The 20,577-nt window shown below is 42.6% G+C and overlaps 1 pseudogene; it reads right to left on the minus strand.

The window, feature by feature from the left end:
* Nucleotides 1–2,154: 2,154 nt before the first annotated feature.
* Nucleotides 2,155–2,583, minus strand: LOC114219933 (large ribosomal subunit protein eL31 pseudogene; annotated as a pseudogene).
* Between the last annotated feature and the right edge of the window lie 17,994 nt (nt 2,584–20,577).

Raw genomic sequence — 20,577 nt, forward strand, 5'->3', positions numbered from 1 at the left:
ACAGGCAGAAGAATGAAACTGGACCATTTCCTTACACCACACACAAAAATAGACTCCAAATGGTTGAAAGACCTAAACGTGAGACAGGAGTCCATCAAAATCCTAAAGGAGAACACAGGTAGCAACCTCTTCGACCTCAGCCACAGCAACTTCTTCCTAGAAACATCGCCAAAGGCACGGGAAGCCAGGGTAAAAATGAACTATTGGGATTTCATCAAGATAAAAAGCTTTTGCACAGCAAAAGAAACAGTCCACAAAACCAAAAGACAACCGACAGAATGGGAGAAAATATTTGCAAATGACATATCAGATAAAGGGCTAGTATCCAAAATCTATAAAGAACTTATCAAACTCAACACCCAAAGAACAAATAATCCAATTAAGAAATGGGCAGAAGACATGAACACACATTTTTCCAGAGAAGACATCCAAATGGCCAACAGGCACATGAAAAAGTGCTCAACATCACTCGGCATCAGGGAAATCCAAATCAAAACCTCAATGAGATGCCACCTCACACCAGTCAGAATGGCTAAAATTAACAAGTCAGGGAATGACAGATGTTGGCGGGGATGTGGAGAAAGGGGAACCCTCCTACACTGTTGGTGGGAATGCAAGCTGGTGCAACCACTCTGGAAAACAGTATGGAGTTTCCTCAAACAGTTGAAATTAGAGCTACCATTCGATCCAGCAATTGCACTACTGGGTATTTACCCCAAAGATACAAATGTCGGGATCCGAAGGGGTACGTGCACCCCGATGTTTATAGCAGCAATGTCCACAATAGCCAAACTGTGGAAAGAGCCAAGATGTCCATCGACGGATGAATGGATAAAGAAGAGTGGTATATATACACAATGGAATATTATGCAGCCATCAAAGGGAATGAGATCTTGCCATTTGCAATGACGTGGATGGAACTGGAGGGTGTTATGCTTAGTGAAATAAGTCAATCAGAGAAAGACATGTATCATATGACCTCACTGATATGAGGCATTCTTAATCTCAGGAACAAACTGAGTGTTACTGGAGTGGTGGGGGGTGGGAGGGATGGGGTAGCTGGGTGATAGACATTGGGGAGGGTCTGTGCTACGGTGAGCGCTGTGAATTGTGCAAGACTGTTGAATCACAGATCTGTACTTCTGAAACAAATAACGCAACATACGTTAAGAAAAAAGAAAAAGAAGATAGCAAGAGAGGAAGAATGAAGGGGAGTAAGTCAGAGGGGGAGACGAACCAGGAGAGATGATGGACTCTGAAAAACAAACTGAGGGTTCTAGAGGGGAGGAGGGTAGGGGGATGGGTTAGCCTGGTGATGGGTATTAAAGAGGGCATATTCTGCATGGAGCACTGGGTGTTATGAACAAACAATGAATCATGGAACACTACATCAAAAACAAATGATGTAATATATGGTGATTAACATAACAATAAATAATTAAAAATAAATAAATAAAATAAAATTTGATGCATAAAACTATTCTCAAATGAACCATCTCTCTCTATATATGGTTTCAGTCATAAGATTTAACATCACCAAAGATTTTTCTTTCTAATATTATTTTATTTTCACTGAGTCATAAACTAAAGATTCTCCCAAACTGTTGCTATATACAAGCATTAGCCAGATTTTGGTGTTCTGCTGAAAAGTGAAATAAAAAAGAAAGACATTAGGCCATGGTAGCTGAGGTCTAAGTAATGCTTCTGTCTCTGTCCCCTCTTAGAAAATCACAGAAAGTCCCAGCATAATCAATTATCTGAGAAATCTCACTCCAGTGTTTAATGTTGTGTGCTTACTCAATTTACTTTTGGCCCCCCAACCCTTGTTTTTCATAAGCATATTTATTAATCAGGTTGTTTGAAAATGCAAGCAACTGAAACCCATCTCTAGCATGCTTAATCAAGTAAGCGGATTTAAAGCACCAAGAAATTGCATTGAATGAGGGTGGAGTTCAGGCATGGTTGACTCCAGTGACCAAATCAGGTTGTTGGTCGACCTCGAAACTGTGCTTTTCTCTGTGTGCATGCAGTTCATTCTCAGAAGGGCTTTCCCTCAGTGGTTAAAACACAGACAACACCAGCTTTAAGATTTCTAGGAGAACAGAAATCCCCAGGAGATAGGAAGTAAAGTTTATTTTTTAATAAATATTTTTTTTTTTTTGCAGTTTTATACCTTTATTTGACAATCAGCGATTAGTTCTCATCCACATTAACTGTCTGTAGATTTTTGAAAGTGGTGACAGGTACATAGGTAACCAGTGTGTAGAGCTTGTTTGGTGAATCTTCATCCTCGTTACGTTTTCTGGACAACCGCACGCGGATACGGTATGGAACATTCCTTATTCCTTTGGCCCACACAGCTTTGTTGAGCCTGGTGTCAATGCGCACATCTGGAGTTCCCATCACCTTCATGGCAAATTTCCGGATCTCTTTGAGTGCCCGAGGGGCACGCTTCTTAAAACCCACTCCATGGATGCGCTTGTGAATGTTGATGGTGTATTCTCTGGTCACTACTTCGTTGATGGCAGAACGGCCCTTCTTCTTCTCGCCACCCTTCGCGGGAGCCATTCTGCCGGGCCCTGGTTGGAAAGCTATTTTTTAATAAATATTAAGGAAAGTGTCAAGGTCTCCTTTAGTAGCCCAGCTTGGACACTGTCACTGAGACCAGTATGGTGTAATGATGCAGTGTTTTTATTGGTCCAGCTTCTGGAGCACAAAGACCTAGAGTAGGACCACAGCTCCCCCAAGAAAACCAAGCATTCAAGAGGCTGTTTCCAAAGGGGAGTAGATGCCGAACAGGATCATTCCTTTCTCTTCTTTCCATTTTCTCCCTTCCTTCCTTACTTCATCCTCCTTTCTCTCTCTCCCTCCCCGGTACATTTCATAACCTGTGGGGACCAACGGGTTAATTCCCAAGCAGCCCTGTTGCCAGCAAAGCCATCTGAGATCATTGTCTTGCCAAAAAGGGCTCCATGCTGAATTTGCAGAAAGGTTTAATTTCTCCTCTGGAGCTCTGAACAAGGTTATTAAGAGGCCCTTTCAAGTTCTCCCTCTGGGAGACTCTACAAACAGCTGTACAGAAAGGGAGAGGAGCAAGCATGAACGCCTTTGGAGCTCGGCTGTGCACCTTCCAGGAACCTAGTCTTTATCTGGGCAACCTTGAGGGAGAGCAGCTGCAAACAGGGGAAGGTGAGGCCCGAAGGTGTTCAGCAAAGCTCTTTTCTGATTGGATGCCTCCCTGGGAATGCCTTGTGCTGCCATATCAAGGATGGAGAATAAGGCTGATATCCAAGAAAAATACTGATTTAGTTTTGGATAAGGATTGGCTGGTCAGTAAACATTTTATGGTGACAGGGAGAGGGCTGCCGTCTTTCCAGCTTGGAGAAACATGCATACCACATGAGACTTTTCACTGGGTTTGATGTTGTATGTGCTACCAAAAGTGCTCCAGGTCTGGGGCGCGCATGTGTGCTTTGCTTGGAATGCGTAAATCATCCTAGGAGCTGTGACCGAGAAAGGAACAAGCAAGTGGGCAGCATGGTGGATAGAGTGTTAACTAAACCGATTCACTGACTCGCCAGGGAGAATTCCCTTCCCCTCCCTGGACTTCACTTCTTCTTCTCACAAAGTGAGAAAGTTGGACTAGATCAGGGATGGACAATAATCTCATCAAACTGGTCGACTCAGGTGGTTTGGCACTGTGTTGAGCAGGATTCCAAGGTCATGTCCTCACTCCACAAGAAATAATTAGCAACCAAGTTGGAATTTATGTCCCATAGCCATGAGAGAGAAGGGTCAGCAACCCATGTCTTTTCTTTGCTATCCCTGGAGAAGATGATATCTGTGATCCCTTCTACACGGGGAAATCTGCTCTTCTAAACACTTCGGTATTTTCTTTGATGCTTGAGACTAGATAATTATTTTCAACTTCCCTCAATCACTTTAAATGTTAACCCCACACCAATCTTCTACAAAAATACAGCATCACAAATTGTTTTTTTGAGTGTCAAAACTGAAAACATATATAAAGTGCAGAACATTCCATTTGCCACCATTTCCTGGCCTCCCTCTGCCGTGCATTCCTGTAAGTGAACTCTGCTATACATTCAGAAACTAAGTGTGTGGAGCGCTGTGTGTGCCCTTGCTTGGCTGGTATTTTTCTTTCTCCCTCAGCCCTGATCACATTGTTCCTTTTTGAGAATCCATCTCTCCCACAGATGCCAGGAAACCATGTCTGAGCAGCTGGGAAGTTCCTGGGGCAGGGTTTTGATCAAAGCTGGTGGCTTTTCGTGTGTGCTCTTGAGCTAAGCTGTCAGTGTTCCTTTTCTTTTACATCCTTTAAAGGAAGTCCTTCTTTGCACAACAATTCCATCCAACAGACACTTTCTAGTGTCAATTGTGGGTAACTCCCTGTGCTAAGTGCAAGAGGAAAATAAAGATGAAGAAGACATCATCTGTGTCCTTGACAGGGTCACAGGCTAGTGAAGGAGAGAGACTTGGACATCACAAATCGTAATAAAAATCAGGCTGTGGTAAGTATTTTAAAAGAGGTATTCAAACACAGAGGGCTTACTGTGAGAGAATGGGGCAGAGGAAGGCACATCCTGGATGGGTAGGCTTTGGGTACATTTCTAGAGAAGCTGTTTGAGCTTGGCAGTAAAGGTTGAATGCTAGGGTGAAAGAAGAGTGTTTTCCAGTGAAACTAACCAACATTTATAAAAAAAAAATATGAAGGGTAGGGACTGCATGGTGTGTCCAGAGAATAGTGAGTGAGTGGTTCTAGGTGGGTTGGGCTGTAGAGTCCATGTGGGGATGGGGTGGAGATTTCTAGCACGGTCCAGATTTGGAGGCCCTTAATAACAATCGAATTTACTTCAGCTTATAACACAGATATTGAAGATGCAACATGGAACAGATCAGATGTAGCTGTGTTGGAAGGACAACACACAAGGGTCCCTGCTCTCAAGAGACTGTAATAAATTAGGATCCCATACACAGTGCTAATTGCAATAAAATGTGTAATTAATTCTCTGATGCAAATATTGGAGGCAACATCCAATATCCAGTGGGGAGGATAGAGAAAGTATTGGTGAACAAATGTGAGACAGAGTGGAAGATTTTTCCAGGCACCAAAAACAGCATAAGCAGAGACTTGAAATCATGATAGATTCTAGCACTTTGGGGGAATTGTGATAAATTCGGTACAGCCAAAACGTAGACTAAATGGGGCAAGTGATGGAAGTTAAGACTAAAAAAGCCTGTGGTTTCATCTGACTGAATTAAGGGGAAAAGGAACACTTCACTTATTGGAAAATGAATTATAAATTTTAGGAAAATTGCAATGGAGTATTTGATCACACTAATATTCAGTGCTCATTTAAAATAATATGTAGTGTATAATCAGTATTCTACATATATTACTCCTTATAATTTTAAGGTCAGTTAAGTTTCCACTTTGTATTGAGGGACCATATGCATTGGAATATATACGTAACAAAATGCAATTTTATCTTTAATATAGAAACTTTTTATAATCTCCACTAACACTAATAGAATTTACTATGATGATGTGACTGTTCTGTACTGTGCTATCTGATATGGGATCCATTAGACACATGGTGTATGGAGCGCTTGAAGCCCACCTAGTCAACTGAGGAACTAAGTGTTTTATTGTGATTGCTTTTACTTAATTTAAATTTGGACTTAAGTAGCCAGATGTGACTCGTGGCTACCATATTGAATAGGGGTTAGACAAAACAAATACATAAAAGTCTTAGATATGAAATTTAACAGAAATAGATTATTTAGAGGACCATCACAAGAATGAACAAGTGAGATGAATTTTTGGAAGGAGCTATGTCAAGTGGAAATGCCACTAACAGAGAGAGAGAGAGAGAGACTGGGAACTCTCTCTTCCTAGAATAATGACCTTCTGCGTAGAATCTTTGAAGGTACCAAGTTGAACACCAAAGGGCTTGAAAGCAATTAAATGGAACAGCAAATTTTAAGACAAAGCTTAAACCCCAACCTTGGTATGAGTGTATTGACCTTTAACAGAATAATCTTAGGGAAAGATGGTCACAGTCCAGGCTAAAACCCAGTACCTGAGATGAACATGTCTTGCTTTTGACTCTCTAGCACCTCTTTCCTATTCTTCTCAAGCAGCACCATTTTTTTTTTCCTTTGGGGACCTGCCATTTCCACATTCTACATGTGAAAAGACCTAGTAGACCTTTAAATTTCAAACCCTGAGCATGCTACATGGCCCAGGGCTGGGCAATAAAAATTCTTCACCACCCTGCACTCAATGATGGGTTCAGGGATGAACCAGCAGAGCCAACCAGAAGTTTCCCTAGAACCCTTTATAGATGCTAGTCTCCCCCCCCCCCACACCGAAACTAAAAGCTAAAAATAGTACAGATTGGGAATTTCCAGTGATCATCCTGCTGTTTTTCTGAGAGGAACCATGCAGAGGCAGGCATGGAAAGCCCTGAAGATACAGTTCAAATCCTTGTTTCCCCTGTGCCTGAAGTTCCTGACCCACTCTCTGGGATTGCTACTTATGTGAGCTAATTAATTCCTTCTTTTTACAGAACTTGGATTGAGTTGGGTTTCTGCCATTGGCAACCAACAGCCTTTACAAATACATTGGTCTACAGAAGATACAGGTCTTGAGATTTGATGGATGTTTTTCCATTAATTAAATCTAAATATTTGCCTCTGAAAGACAGGCAAAATGATAGTTTTTAGTTAGTAATGGAGGGTTTTGAAGCAGAATAATTTTTTTTCCTTATTATTATTTTAGCAATTAGAGAGTAAAAGAAAAAAAAAGCAGGGAACTTGGGACTTTTCCAATATTTTGGCAACTGTCATATTAATGATCTTGAAATAAGGTAGCCCAGAGGGATGCCAGCTACTTTACAACTCCTAAAGCTCAAACACAGGGTGCCCAATAAATATGACCACACTAACATCATCACCCTATGCCTCTGGCATGTGGAGGTATTAAATTTTGGAACCAGGGGCGCCTGGGTGGCTCAGTCGTTGAGCGTCTGCCTTCGGCTCAGGTCATGATCCCAGGGTCCTGGGATCGAGCCCCGCGTCGGGCTCCCTGCTCGGTGGGGAGCCTGCTTCTCCCTCTCCCACTCCCCTGCTTGTGTTCCCTCTCTCGCTGTGTCTCTCCCTGTAAAATAAATAAATAAAATCTTTAAAAAAATAAAATAAAATAAATTTTGGAGCCAGCGTCATGGTCAGTTTCCCCTTCTGATGGAACCATCAGCTGCCTTGTCCACCCTGTCTCCATTCTCTCATCTGTCCATGTTGGAGACAAGCTGAGCAGTCCTCGAAACTTTTGGTGGGTCCTAGAAAAAAATATAAGTGGCTCCAAGTGATTAGCATTTACCTTAGTAATAGATGCGGCACCCAACGTAGGTTGGACATCTGGTGTGTGGGTGTCAAACAAGGCACGAGGTCCTAAAAGTAAGCAAACAACCCTAAATGAGATCAGTGTCATTGTCTGTGAAGATCGACCATGTTGAGATTAAGTCACTTGCAGGATGTGAGTACCTTTGCATGGTGAGGAAGGAGGGGTGAGAGAGTCGTGAGGACAGATGCCCGAAGCATGCAGTTGAAGGGTGAAGAAGGAGGGGCTGCAGGGTGGCTCTTGGGTTTGGAGCCCGAGAAAGTGGGTGCCATGTTGATTGTCAGAGCTAGGAAGGGGCATGGCTTCACAGAGAACTGTGAGATGGGGAGGGCCTAAGCAGGGCTTGCAGAGGAGCCAAAGGAGGAGATATTGAGAAGGCGGTCTCCGGGAAGTCAGGAGAGGAGAGTGGGGAAGAGAAGAATTATGGCAGAGATGCTGGAGAAAACTAAAGTGCAGGGAGGCACTATTACTTCCCTCAGCTAGCAAGCTGCCAAGCAAGTTCTGGGACTCTCCAGTTCCAAAGACCACGCTCTTTCTATCAGATCATCTGTCTTACAGAAGAGACGTGGGGGAGTGTAGGGTCCCAAAAAAACCTGGATCTGGCCACATTCAGAATAGCAAGGTTCATGATGGGGGTGAGGGATGCATTTACGGGAGGAGAGAAGCCTGACTATAAAAGATTACAAATGACAGCGACGAATCGGAAAGAAAGATGATGAAGGTGGCTATGTAGAAAGAGAGGGGACAGAACTTTTAGTGGACAGGAGGTCGAAGAGGTACTTTAGAGATACGGTGATCCAGAATCAGTAATGGATACATGGTAGTATAGAATTGGGGCTCTAGAATTAAGTAATGAGCTCAAATCCAGACTCTACTGTTTAGCTATGCCATAAAGCAGAAAACCCCAATTGGGATAGCTGTGTCCTGCAGGAGACAAGACACGTGGCAATGTCTGGAGACCTTTTATCTTCACAACTGGGATGGAGCAGGTAGAGGCCACTGATGCTGCTCAACATCCTACAATACACAGGGAAATCTCCCTATAGCATCACTCAGCCCAAAATGCCAATAGTGCTGAGATCGAGCAACACAGCCCTAACAAGAATATTTCTTAAGATCTTTAGAACTAGTGGGCGCCTGGGTGGCTCAGTCAGTTAAGCGTCTGCTTTCAGCTCGGGTCATGATCCCAGGGTCTTTGGATCGAGTCCCATGTCGGGCTCCCTGCTCGGCAGGGAGCCTGCTTCTCCCTCTCTCTCTGCCTGCTGCTCTGCCTACTTGTGCTCTCTCTCTCTGTCAAATAAATAAAATCTTTAAAAAAAAAAAAGTCTTTAGAACTAGTTTCCCTCAACCATAAAGCAGGAATAACGGTGATGCTTGCTTCCTGGGCATTTGGGGATTTACTGAGCTAACATGTGTCAAGTGCATCGTGCTAGCAAGCCCTCAGGACCCCACCATCATCATCCTCATTGTTTTTACCATTTCGTGCGATGGACCCACGTATTGCCTTACACTTACTGGGTGCAAGAGCAGGGTTCAGTGACAGTCAGGAAGGGGGTGGCTTTAGTGGTTTTGTGTCAGGGCCCTCGATTCCTGGGTCCTTCTTTGTGGGGCGTGGTTTGGGCCGGAGGGGACAGCAGAAGCTGCCTTTAGGATGGGTACATTGTTTCTTCAACCCTGGAGATTCCCTGGATGTCCTGGCCTCAGAAACAGAAATATTCCCTGCAGTAGGGTCTTATGGAGGAAGGAGAGAAGCTAACCATCAGCTGGGTCAGAACTAAACCACTTCTGACAGAAATGGTTTCCAGGCAATTGAGCGGATTCTGTTCCATTGCAATGGGCTGTTTGGTGGCAGAATGGATGGATAGATATTCCTTTGGGGTACTTTCGATCAAAGGAGAAAGCAGATTAATAGCAAATGGAAATATGTATATTTGGATAATTGTATTTGTCATACCTGAGTATTCTTCTGTTTTCCAAGGTGGCATAAAAAGCAATTGAATAGACCTGGGGAAATGTAAATGTTTTGTTACCGGGCTGTGTGTGTGTGTGTGTGTGTGTGTGTGTGTGTGTGTGTACGTGTACGTGTACCCGTTAAATAAAAATTGCCTGCAAAAGAGCTGTGGTAGAGAAGCACATTTGAAAGATTCCTCCTCCAGTCAGACTTACTTAGCTCCTTAATCCCTTACGTTGGCAGTTGAACCCTAAGGACAGGTCTGGTGCACAGCGGAGCAATAAACAAACACAGCCCAGGGCTCCTGGCATCATGGAAAAAAAATCGCCCATTTCTTGTAAATAGATTGCAATAAAACAATAGCGACTCAGCATTTAGTGGAAGAGAAAATCAACCGAGAGGAGCTCTGACTTGGTGGCCTTTAAGCTACAGGGACAAACAAAAGGACATCGAAATGGACTTGGATGGATCCTTTCAAAACAACCAGCATTTGAAGGTTTATTAATCAACCTCTCAGGCACAATATCAGACTGTTTTAACTGGACTGAAGGTTAAAAGCAAATAAAAAAAAAAAATGGCCCATCAATCATCCAGAAGACTAGTGTTCTAATGTCAACGACTTTTTTTTCCCTGCTCTGTTTTCATGTCTTTGCCCTGGTCTGGATGAACGCCTGTCTTTCACAGACTAGGTAAAAGAAAATCAAAGGATCCACTGCTTGTCAGGGACATCTGTGGGAGTCTTCTTACTACACTCAGCTGCTCCTTCTTCCTCCTGTCCGAGCCTGCCGGATCTCCATCTGGGGACGCCTGTGATTCTGAATTACCCCCCATTTGGAAGGGTGTGGGGATGGAGTGCATGACTTGGGCTAAGCCGATTGGGTCATGACATCCCCTTTGGCTGCTGTGGTTGGGTCTAATCTGGCCATTTTAGATTTGCCAGCCAGAAATACATTCTTTTCACCATAAGGTCAGTTCTGATGGGTTTTCTGTTATTTGTAACCCAAAGAATCTCGACTACTGCAGCGGTCCCATACCTCAATGTCTTGATTGCTCAAGTGCATTTAGTATATTAGTTTTCTACATCTACTCTGACAAATCACCACAGACTTAGTGGCTTACACGACACGAATTTATTGTGCCTTAGGTCGGAAATCTGCCACTCTTCTCATTGGACTAAAATCAAGGGGTTGGCAGAACTATGATCCTTTCTGGAGGTTCTAGGGGAAAATCGGTTTCTGTGACTTTTCCACCTTCTGAGGCTGGGGACCCTTCCCCCGTCTTCAAAGCCAGCAACAAGGCACCCTCTAATAGTGCTTCTGTGGGCACGTCTCTTTCTTTGGCTCACTTCTGTCTCTCTGTCTCTCGTGCTTCTCTTGGATGGACTACCCCCACATGCTTATGCTGTCAGACTACCACCTAACACAGGATAATGGGATGGAGTGGGTAAAGGAATATAATCGATAGTCTTAAATTAGCAGGCAATGTATTTTTGCCTTTGATATTTTTTGAAAAGAATGGATGACCATATAAACCCATTGCCAAGCTTCCTCCCAGGGTTTTGGGAAAAGCCAGTGTGAGAGAGGGGCCTTGAATCTGAAGGTGAGGTTCAGGAATTATGGCACATTCATGGATGTGATCAAAGAGAGGGGGGGTTGCCAGGCTGGCTCAGTCGGTGGAGCGTGCGACTCTTGGTCTCAGGGTTGTGAGTTTGAGCCCCACGTTGGGTGTAGAGATTACTTAAAAATAAAAATAAAAATAAATAAATAAAAGGGAAGGTCATAAGGCTTTTGTTTCATGAGTTATGTGATAAACTGGAAGTTTTGGGAACTGCAGTTTATTTGATTGACCAACGTAGTCTTCCTGGACACAGATGACACAGATCTGGGATGGATAGTTTATTGTCTCCTTCTCCAATGGTTTGGCATTTTACTATTCCCCAAACCTTTTTACATGCACGCTCTCATTAGAAAGTTGTTTTCTTAAATTTTCCCATAGCCTGTAACCTATTTTGAGATACTTGTATAATGAAAGTGGGGTGTGTGTGTGTTAGACAGTGGTGTGCATGCTCCCCTATGACCAATGAGAACTTTTTAGTGAGTCCAGTGTGTCTTTTGGGATGAGTTTTCCCCCAAGATCCAGGGGGAGCTTATTCACCTGTCCAGTACACAGGAATAGACATGCTCTCTCAGGAAATACACAGAGGTTAAAACCAGAGAACCACTCAGTTAGATACAAAATACAGCATCTTTCCATAAAGATGCTTACAAAACTGCCCCTCATTTAGCAGACATCCACTGAGTAACTCCTATGTTGTGATTACTCTGCAAAGTGGTTGGAACACAATGGGGAAAATTGAGAAAAACTGTGAAAGGCTTTGACGTGAACCAAAAAGATTAGTGGGTGTCCCACCTGGCAGTCTGCTCTGCATTATCTCTGCCTTTCCTGGTCTTTGAGCTACTTTACAGCTCTGTAAATTGTATAAATTGTAGAAGACTGATAGCAATGCAAATGGTTCTTATTCATAGAAATTCAAAATGTGTTCCATGGAAGGCAAATGATTGATGCCCCGTGGATATTGACCACTCTTGCCTGTTTGGCTTCTATTTGTAATTTTTTTTCCCCAACATTTCTGATGCCTGTCCTGTATATTTCTCTGCCCTTCGGATTCTCCTTTTGAACATCAACATCTTACTGGTTCCTTCATTAATGAAAGAGTTAAATGGAAATTTTTGAGATGTGTTCATGTTATATTTGTAAAAAAAAAAAGTCATGATTTTACCATTTTTAAACACATACCCTTTAGCAACACATAAGCTTCATGGAGGTTACAGCCCGCAGAGACATTAACCACATTAGCTCGTACAACACACGCTGGTGGGCTCTGAAGGAACCCTGAGTCCATAACAGGGGGACCTGGTATTATCTGTTTGATCAGGGCAGGATCCCCCATGAAAATGACATTTGAGTTGATCAAGCAGGAGTTTGCAAGGTGTGTACAGGAGAGAAGGATTCAGGAGCAAACAAGCCTGTCATGAAAGCAGGTCAAGATCATTTCTCCCAGGAGATTTGCAGTTCTGGGGGAGAGTGGGCTTTGGACAATCAATCAGAGAAGCTGGAAGATTTAGCAGCTGCCATTGTCTGTGCTTCATGATAAGCCAGGGAGCCATCTTCAAGTGGGATGTGGCCAGGGGTTTGGAGAGATGGAAGCCCAGAACCTGGGGGCTGTCCCTCACCTCCCTTTGCTGGGAGGAGTGTTGCAGCCTCTTGCTTTGATGATCAGTCTCCTTTGAAATGCATTCACTCCAGGCCCTTACGATGCAGATGTTGCATTTCCGAAAATGGTAGCATCATTAAGAGAGAAGGAACCTGGCTTTTCTCTGTGACTAGCGCAGACCTTTAAACCTATTTTCATCAAACCCCGTAGGTATTGAATTAATAGAACATCATAGTTTCCTGACCATTTTTATTCTGGAACCTAGCATCGGGTTATTTCGTGAGCAGATGCTTTTCCATAGGAGTGCCCTTCTTCCAGAAATTTGTGGGTTCCTGCACGTCATTGACCTGAGTGTCATCTCCTCAGAGAGGCCTTTCCAGATCATCCACCTGAAATTGCAACCCCCCACCCATTCCCCTAATCTCTACCATATACCGTGTCTCCTCCAGGAGCCATTCTCCCCCAGTTCCAAGAAAATTTTAGCTGAGACCAAAGGTGAGCAGGGAGGAAGGCTGAGACACCAATAAAAATGTCTCTCTGTGTTCCTTAAAAACAGAAACAAAAGCTTCTCAATTGATTTCTGTCTATTTTTGGTGTAAAGCACCAAAAGGAATCCACTCAGCTGATTGGGTTTACTCGGAAGGAACATAACTCCAGTGAGGACATTCAAATGAAAGATTTTGACATAGAGTTAGTTAAGAGTACTGTTGCGTATATATTTGTAAGAAGTTGTTTTTATGGGCCTGGGGAAGACTCTCCCAGCCCCAGAGAATTTCCCTCACAGATGGCTGATGAAGCTGCAGATCTGGCTTTGGGTTTTATTGGTCCTTTGTCAGATGGAATTGTCTCTGAGACATGTGAGCCTACACACACAGCCCCATATCTGCCTTCAGAAAGTTCACTGTTTGGCCTTCCCAGGTATTAACCCCCAGGTGTGAATGAGATCATCAGATCATTTAAAACTTGCAAGTACCCTGACACTAAAAGCATATATTGGTTATATAGATGGTAGTCACAATAATAATAATAATAATATCCAATGTTTATGACATCCATGTGCCAACCACCATACCAAACACTCTCATAGATTATTTCATTTCTGCCCAAATGCCCTGTGAAATAGGTTTTATGGTTCACATGAACAGGAGGAAGTTGGCCCAGAGAGGTTACATGGGTGTGTGGCCTAGTCACACCAAGATGGGAAACCAGGATTCCAACCAAAGCAGTCTGACCCAATATCCACTGTCTTCCAACTCATGGAGTGTTTTTCTTATTTATACTCAGTTCATCCATACAACAAAGGCGGTGAGGGGGGTGGTAGCTCTCACATTGTTTTAAGCCACAGAACCTGATTCTCAAGCAGTGAAGTGATTCACCTAAAGTTCAGGTTTCAACACTGTCTACATTGTATAATCACTCAGAGCTTTAAAAAAATCTCATGCCGGGGCCTAGTCCCTACTAAGAGATTCTGATTTACATGATTTATTTGCTCTAGAAAGGCCCAGTCACCGACAGAACTATTTTTTAAGCATCCCCATGCAGAACCACTGTGATTGTTTGTTAAGCAAAGATGCGATTTCTTTTTAACTCAAAAGTCTTGCGCACCATCCAGCAGACAGGGGATCAGAGTCTAGCTGGAGTTCAGTGGGTTGCATTGTGGTAGCCTCACACACTTGGAATAGGAGTCTCTAGACAGTCTGGCCTGGGCCCTCCCTCCCTTACCACATGTCACCATCGTCCCCTTGACCTTCAGTGTTCTATCCGTAGAGAAATGCTTGCATTGCCTCCCCAAAATTCATCATCTCTCTGGTCTCCAGGCTGGTAAGTCATCCATGGTTTGTATAACATGTCTTCCTTTCATTCACCAGGCTGGTTCCTGTTCATCTATCTGTTAGGTTTCAACTTAAATGTTAGCTCTCAGAGGAAGGCCTCCTGGGCCTGACTTTGCCCTCTTCTGCCTAATGTATGCAATAGTTGTCTGATTTAGCAAACAAAAACAAGATACCCAGTTAAATTTGAATCACAGGTATTCAATTTTTTTAGTATGTCCCAAATATTGATTGCATGGGAAATACTTAAACTAAAAAATATATATTGTTTATATAACATTAAAATGTAACTGCATTTATTCTGGAAACCCTACCAGGAAGCCTTTCAAGATGTGGGGAACGTCTTTTAAAAGCTCTTCATGTCTTCCCAACCCCAAAATTCCATTAAGCTTATCCTAAGAGAATGAGAACTCATAGAACAGCCTTACTCAAAGGGCCAGCCGTAGGCCACCTGATAATAACTATTCAAAAGATTACAAAAGTTATCAACTGTTTAACTTATTAAAAGAAAAGATTCCCAGAATCCATCTAGGCTTAATGAATCAGAACCTTAAAATTTTGGTCAGGGGATTTAGACAGTAATCTGCACTTTTAATTAGCAACTCAGGCATTTCTAATGCACACTGAAGTTTGAGAATCTATGCCAAAGAAAATCACTTTGCTTTGGTGCGGAACTTTGGGGCCTAATTCTCAAGTGCGTGGAGGCAGGAAAAAGTCAAGACCTTTTGCAGTACTGTCTCTGTTTTATCCCCCTTCACACCCACAGCTCTTAAAGATTGTATCTATCTTGCTCACTGTTCTAGTCCTATATGATAATAAGTTTATGTTGTCTGAAGCCACTAAGTGTGTGGTGATATGTTATAGCAGCAACAGGAAGCTAATACAACAGGACATTGTATGCTTTGGTAAGGAGTTTAATCTAAGTATAATGGAATCATTGGAACATTGGGGGATTTTAAGCAAGGGGGCAATGTAACAGGTATGGAAACCTGGCCATTGTAGTGAAAGAATAGAATCAGATACTATTGCAGATGTCAAGAGGAGAGGTGACCATGGGTGTGGATGTACACATGAAGGTTGTAACAAGAAAGGTGGCCAACCATTTCCATTTGCTAAGGGTTGAGGGGATTCCCAAGATACAGGGATTTCTATTCAAAATGGAGCCAGTCCTGGCAAACCATGTAGGTTTGTCTGGGACCGAAGGTTGCCAGGGTTGTGGGTCTTTTGTTACTAAACTTGGGAAAGTTCCAGACAACCCTGGATGAGTTGGTCACCCTGGTGAGAAATGAGTGAATTGGTGTTCCATGCAATGGAACTTGGCTGTTTTATTCAGGGTGAGAGGTGGAAGATCTGGACCATTCCTAGATTTGGGCATGAAATTGGATGGATGGGGGCTCCATTTAAGGAATGGAGGGAGATGGTGAAGAGCACACTGGGAGATGTTAGAAAGGCCAGTTGGGCACCCGGCATTGGGAGTTGGAATGCCGATGGGAGGGAAGGATGCTCACAACAACAAAAAAAATCACCTTATTGTACTTCACCATTTTGCTAACCACCAGCCCTGAAGTGATTCCATCTAGAGGCAATTTTTTCTTCACTCGAAAGAATCGTGACAACAGCTACATCCTTACAAATTGAGTTTGTCTTCTAAGGTGTTTGCTAGAGCTTTACAAGAGGCTGAATCAGTTTCACATGAATTAATGATGGCTATCAAATGGGGGGAAAAGAATGAATTCCAAATAAATACTTATTGCATAATTGAAGTTGCAAGAATCCGCTATGAATAAAATATATTTGTATTTACAATGCATAAATTTGATGGCGACACTGGGGCGACACACAGCTTTTTGATAAGAACCCTGAACAGTGTTAAATTAGTAATAGGCTGAATACATTTCTTAATTATGTCACTGGTGTTGTGCTCAGGAATACCATTTGCAATAAATTGAGTCCCATTTGTATGCATGCAGCACAAAGAGAAAGTGCTGTATTTTGAAAATCCTAATGGACTCATGGGAACGCAGGTTAATGTCAGCCACTGCTTAAAATTAGTCCTCGGTTTCAGAGCTTGCAATTGTATTAAGACTTATCATGTACTCTTTTCATCAAGGTAATAATTGCTATAGATTTACATATCCTGCCACATGCAGAAACATGGAAACATGGATCCTTCAGGGCTTTTCAAAACGGGAAGTAGCTATAAGAAGGGAGTGGGCAGGATATAATTATTTATTATATCGTATAAACTATATATATATAGCATAAACAGGATATTTATATCCTGTTTGTACAAGTAATTTTTGCTTCTCAAAACGATTATGAAATAGGTGAAGGGAAAAATGACAAAAATGAAAGTCACTCATATAGTGGGTTGAATAGTGGCATCAAAAAAAGATATGCCCAAGTCTTGATGCCTGGAACCTTTGAATTTGACCTCATTTAGAGAAAGTGTCTTTCAAGATGCTATTAATTAAGGATCTCAAGGAGTGGGTCCTAAATCCAATGACAAGTACCCTTATAAGAGAAAGATTTGAGCTTTGAAACACGAGTATTTCTAGTGGTTAGACTCTATGGAAACACTCTCCAGGGGCGCCTGGGTGGCTCAGATTGTTAAGCGTCTGCCTTCAGCTCAGGTCAGGATCCCAGGGTCCTGGGATCGAGTCCCACATTGGGCTCCCTGCTCCTTGGGAGCCTGCTTCTCCCTCTGCCTCTCTCTCTCTCTCTCTCTCTGACTCTCATGAATAAATAAATAAAACATTAAAAAAAACACTGTCCAATGGAACACAAAATTGAGGCAGAAACACAGAGAAGGTGATGTCACGACAGAGGCAGAGATTGGAGCAGCAGGTCTCCAAGTAACACTGAGGATTACCAGCAGCCACCTGAAACTAGGGGAAAGGAATGGAACAGATTCTCCTCCAGAGCTTCCAAAAGGAATTCACCCTGCAGAAACCTTGATTTCTGACATTTGGTCTTCAGATCTTAGAGAGAGTAAAATGTCTGTTTTTTTAAGGTACCAAGTTTGAGGTTATGGATATGGCAGCCCAAAGAAACTGATACAATCCATATTTCTATCAACTGGAGACAAATATGATTGACCTCTATATGAGAGAGATGCTGTATATATAGGGTAGGAACTATTAAGAGCCCTGTTTTATGGATAAGGAAACTGAGACACAGAGAAATTAAGCAGTTTGTCAAGGTGAAATAGCTAACATGTAGTAGTGCTGGGATTTGAGCCTAGGGATACGGGCTCTAGAACTGTGCTTTCCAATATGGTAGCCTCTGGTCACATGGGGCCATTTAAGTTTAAATTTAAACTAACTAAAATTAAGCCAAATTTAAAAATTCAGCTCCTCAGCTCCAAGAGCAACATGGCAAGGACTCAGTAGCCACATGTGGCTAGTGACCACCGTGTTGGTCAGCGAGGATTATAGAACATTTCCACCAATGCTAACAGTTCTATTGGACTGTGCTTCCATAGAGTCTATGAACCTATACACTACCCCGTACTGTGTTATCGAGTACTATATGTAAAGCATTTCTTACAGTATCTGGCCTAGATTGAGATTTCTATAAAGCATAGTTATTTCATCTTTCTAGATGTTTTTACAGTATTGTGTTTGTATGTGTGGGATGGGATAACTGTTTTCACACCCAGATCCATGTTTTATGTGGTGAAGGATATATTGTGCATACATGCAGTTCTATTTCCTATTTTTCCTCCATAAAGAATATATTGTCAGACCTTCTAGTGGGTATTTTAATTCTCTGAAACAGTCCCCACAGCTTGCTTCTGGACACTGAAGTCCTCTCTAGGCACTGTGTGCTCTCTTAGAAGCACCAGTGGTGGGCTATCGGAAATAACTAGGATCCAGAATTAGGATACCATGACCTGGCTCAAGATAAACAAACAGGGTTCTCCAATGTATTGTGACCATGTATGATACGGGATAATTGTGACTTTGTGTGATAATTGCCTCTCTGTGTAATAATGGGATAATCTGTGTAATAACAATGTAATAAGGGACTGTCTGCTTAACAGTTGACTCTCAGTGTAATAACTGAGTGTAATAAATGACTCTGTGTAATAGTTGTCTCTTTGCATAATAACTATTTCTTTGTGCCATAGTAGACTCTGCATAAAAATTGACTCTGTGTAGTTACTGTCTCTCTGCATAAAAACTGGCTCCCTGTAATAATTGACTTTCTGTGTAATAATGAGCTCCCTGTGTAATAATGGACTCTCTGACCATAGGCACAAATTTTCAAATGCCTGTGGACTAATAGAAATTACAGTAATAGTCAAGCCATATCCAGTTGCAGGTGATAGAAAACAACTCAAACTAGCTTAAGGTGGCAGGAGGAAGAGGAGGAAATCATTAACTCACAGACCTGGGAAGTCCAGAGGCTAACTGGCCTCAAGGCCGATTGAATCCCTGGGTTCACATGAAGTCTTTGGGGGCTCTGTGTCTCTTTCCATCTCCCGGGTCTTGGTTTTATTCTCAGATGAGTCTGTCGTCCACGTGGTTGGAGGGTCCTCTGAGCAACTCAGGTTTTCACAGCCCTTAGAGTGCTTGTTTCCAGAGAGTACAAGAAAGCATCCATTTACTTTACTCCTAGCATCCATTTCCTCAAAGAACTCAGGCCACCCGACACCTGGGATGGTAGAAATGGGCACCTTGATTGGCAGGAACCTCATTATCACGGGGGTAGGGAGTAGTTCACAAAATGAATGGGTGGAGAGCAGAACAAACAAGTAATAGATGTCTCCTTTGTTCATAGCCTGTGAGCTACATCCTCCCAAGGGTGGGCGTGAGCTCAGTGAATTTGTTCCAGCAAGTTCTTTAGTCTTCATGAACCAGCCATCGACTCTTTTTAGAGTAGGTGACAAATATCTGCATATATATCTGACTAGTTTTCAAATAAGAATAGATGTTCTTATAAAGGATATAATGCAGAGTCATTCACAACATCAGACTTATTGGTCTTTATGAATTTTCGCAGTCAGTGACCACTAAATATATAGCTGCCTCCCGTAGTGCTCCATAATTTATTTTTCTTTTAAAAATACTCAGGCTACCGGGGTGCCTGGGTGGCTCAGTCGGTTGAGCGGCTGCCTTCGGCTCAGGTCATGATCCTGGGGTCCTGGGATCGAGCCCCGCGTCGGGCTCCCTGCTCAGCGGAGAGCCTGCTTCTCCCTCTCTGCCTGCCTCTCTGCTTACTTGTGCTCTCTATCTCTCTGTCAAATAAAATAAAATCTTTAAAAAAAAAAATACTCAGGCTACCTTCAGCAGAGGTTTTAACCTATTTTGTGTCATGGATTCTTTTGATCGTCTGGAAAAACTATAAATTTCTTCTGAGAGTAATGTTTTTAAGCACATAAAATAAAACACATCAGAGTTAAAAAAGGATTCTTATGAAATACCTCTACAGCACGGAAATACACAATTTTTAAACTATGTATTTGGGCTTTTCACTGAATGAGTTTTTTCCAGTGAATGTTTTCCAAATGTGGATGCAAATTTGGAATTAGTGCCTTTAAACACAGTTGCCCAGATTGGGATCAAGAACAGGAGGCTCAGAGAAAAACTCCTTGGCTGTCTTTATGTCCTGCACCCTCCTATTGTCTGGTTAATTCTTACTTAATCCTTCAGATCACAGTGCACACATCACTTCTTGGGGAAAGTCTTCTTCTGACTTCTCTGACTAGGTTCATGTCCCACCCACCCACAATACACACACGAGCATATGTCCCGGTTACCGAATAGCCTCTGTCTTCTCTAGGAGACTTGCATTGCCAGGAGAACAGGACGGACCTGGTTTCATCCCTGGTTCCATCCCTGGTTCCTAGAGCATAGTACCTGGGACCTAACAGGACCTCACTAAAATTTGCTAAGTGGATGAATGAATCCATAAGTGTGTAGACAATCAGAGAGTCATCATAGGGTCAGATCTGATTTTTCTCCTCACAACATGCAAAGTTAGAAAACAAAGTGCCCAAATTCTGGTGATCTCCACGAAATAGGTGCTAAAAGGTTTTACCGAGTGATACATCTTTCCAGTTCATAGGCGATTTTTGTTTGTTTTCAAAATTCATTCAGAAGAAAGGATGGAAAACAAGTGAAGGAAAGGGACTCACGGTAGAGAAAGGATAGTC

Source organism: Eumetopias jubatus, unplaced genomic scaffold (genome assembly GCF_037043125.1).
Source record: "Eumetopias jubatus isolate StellerSeaLion01/CBP00866 unplaced genomic scaffold, mEumJub1_p1.0 scaffold_12, whole genome shotgun sequence".
Taxonomy (NCBI): Eukaryota; Metazoa; Chordata; class Mammalia; order Carnivora; family Otariidae; genus Eumetopias; species Eumetopias jubatus.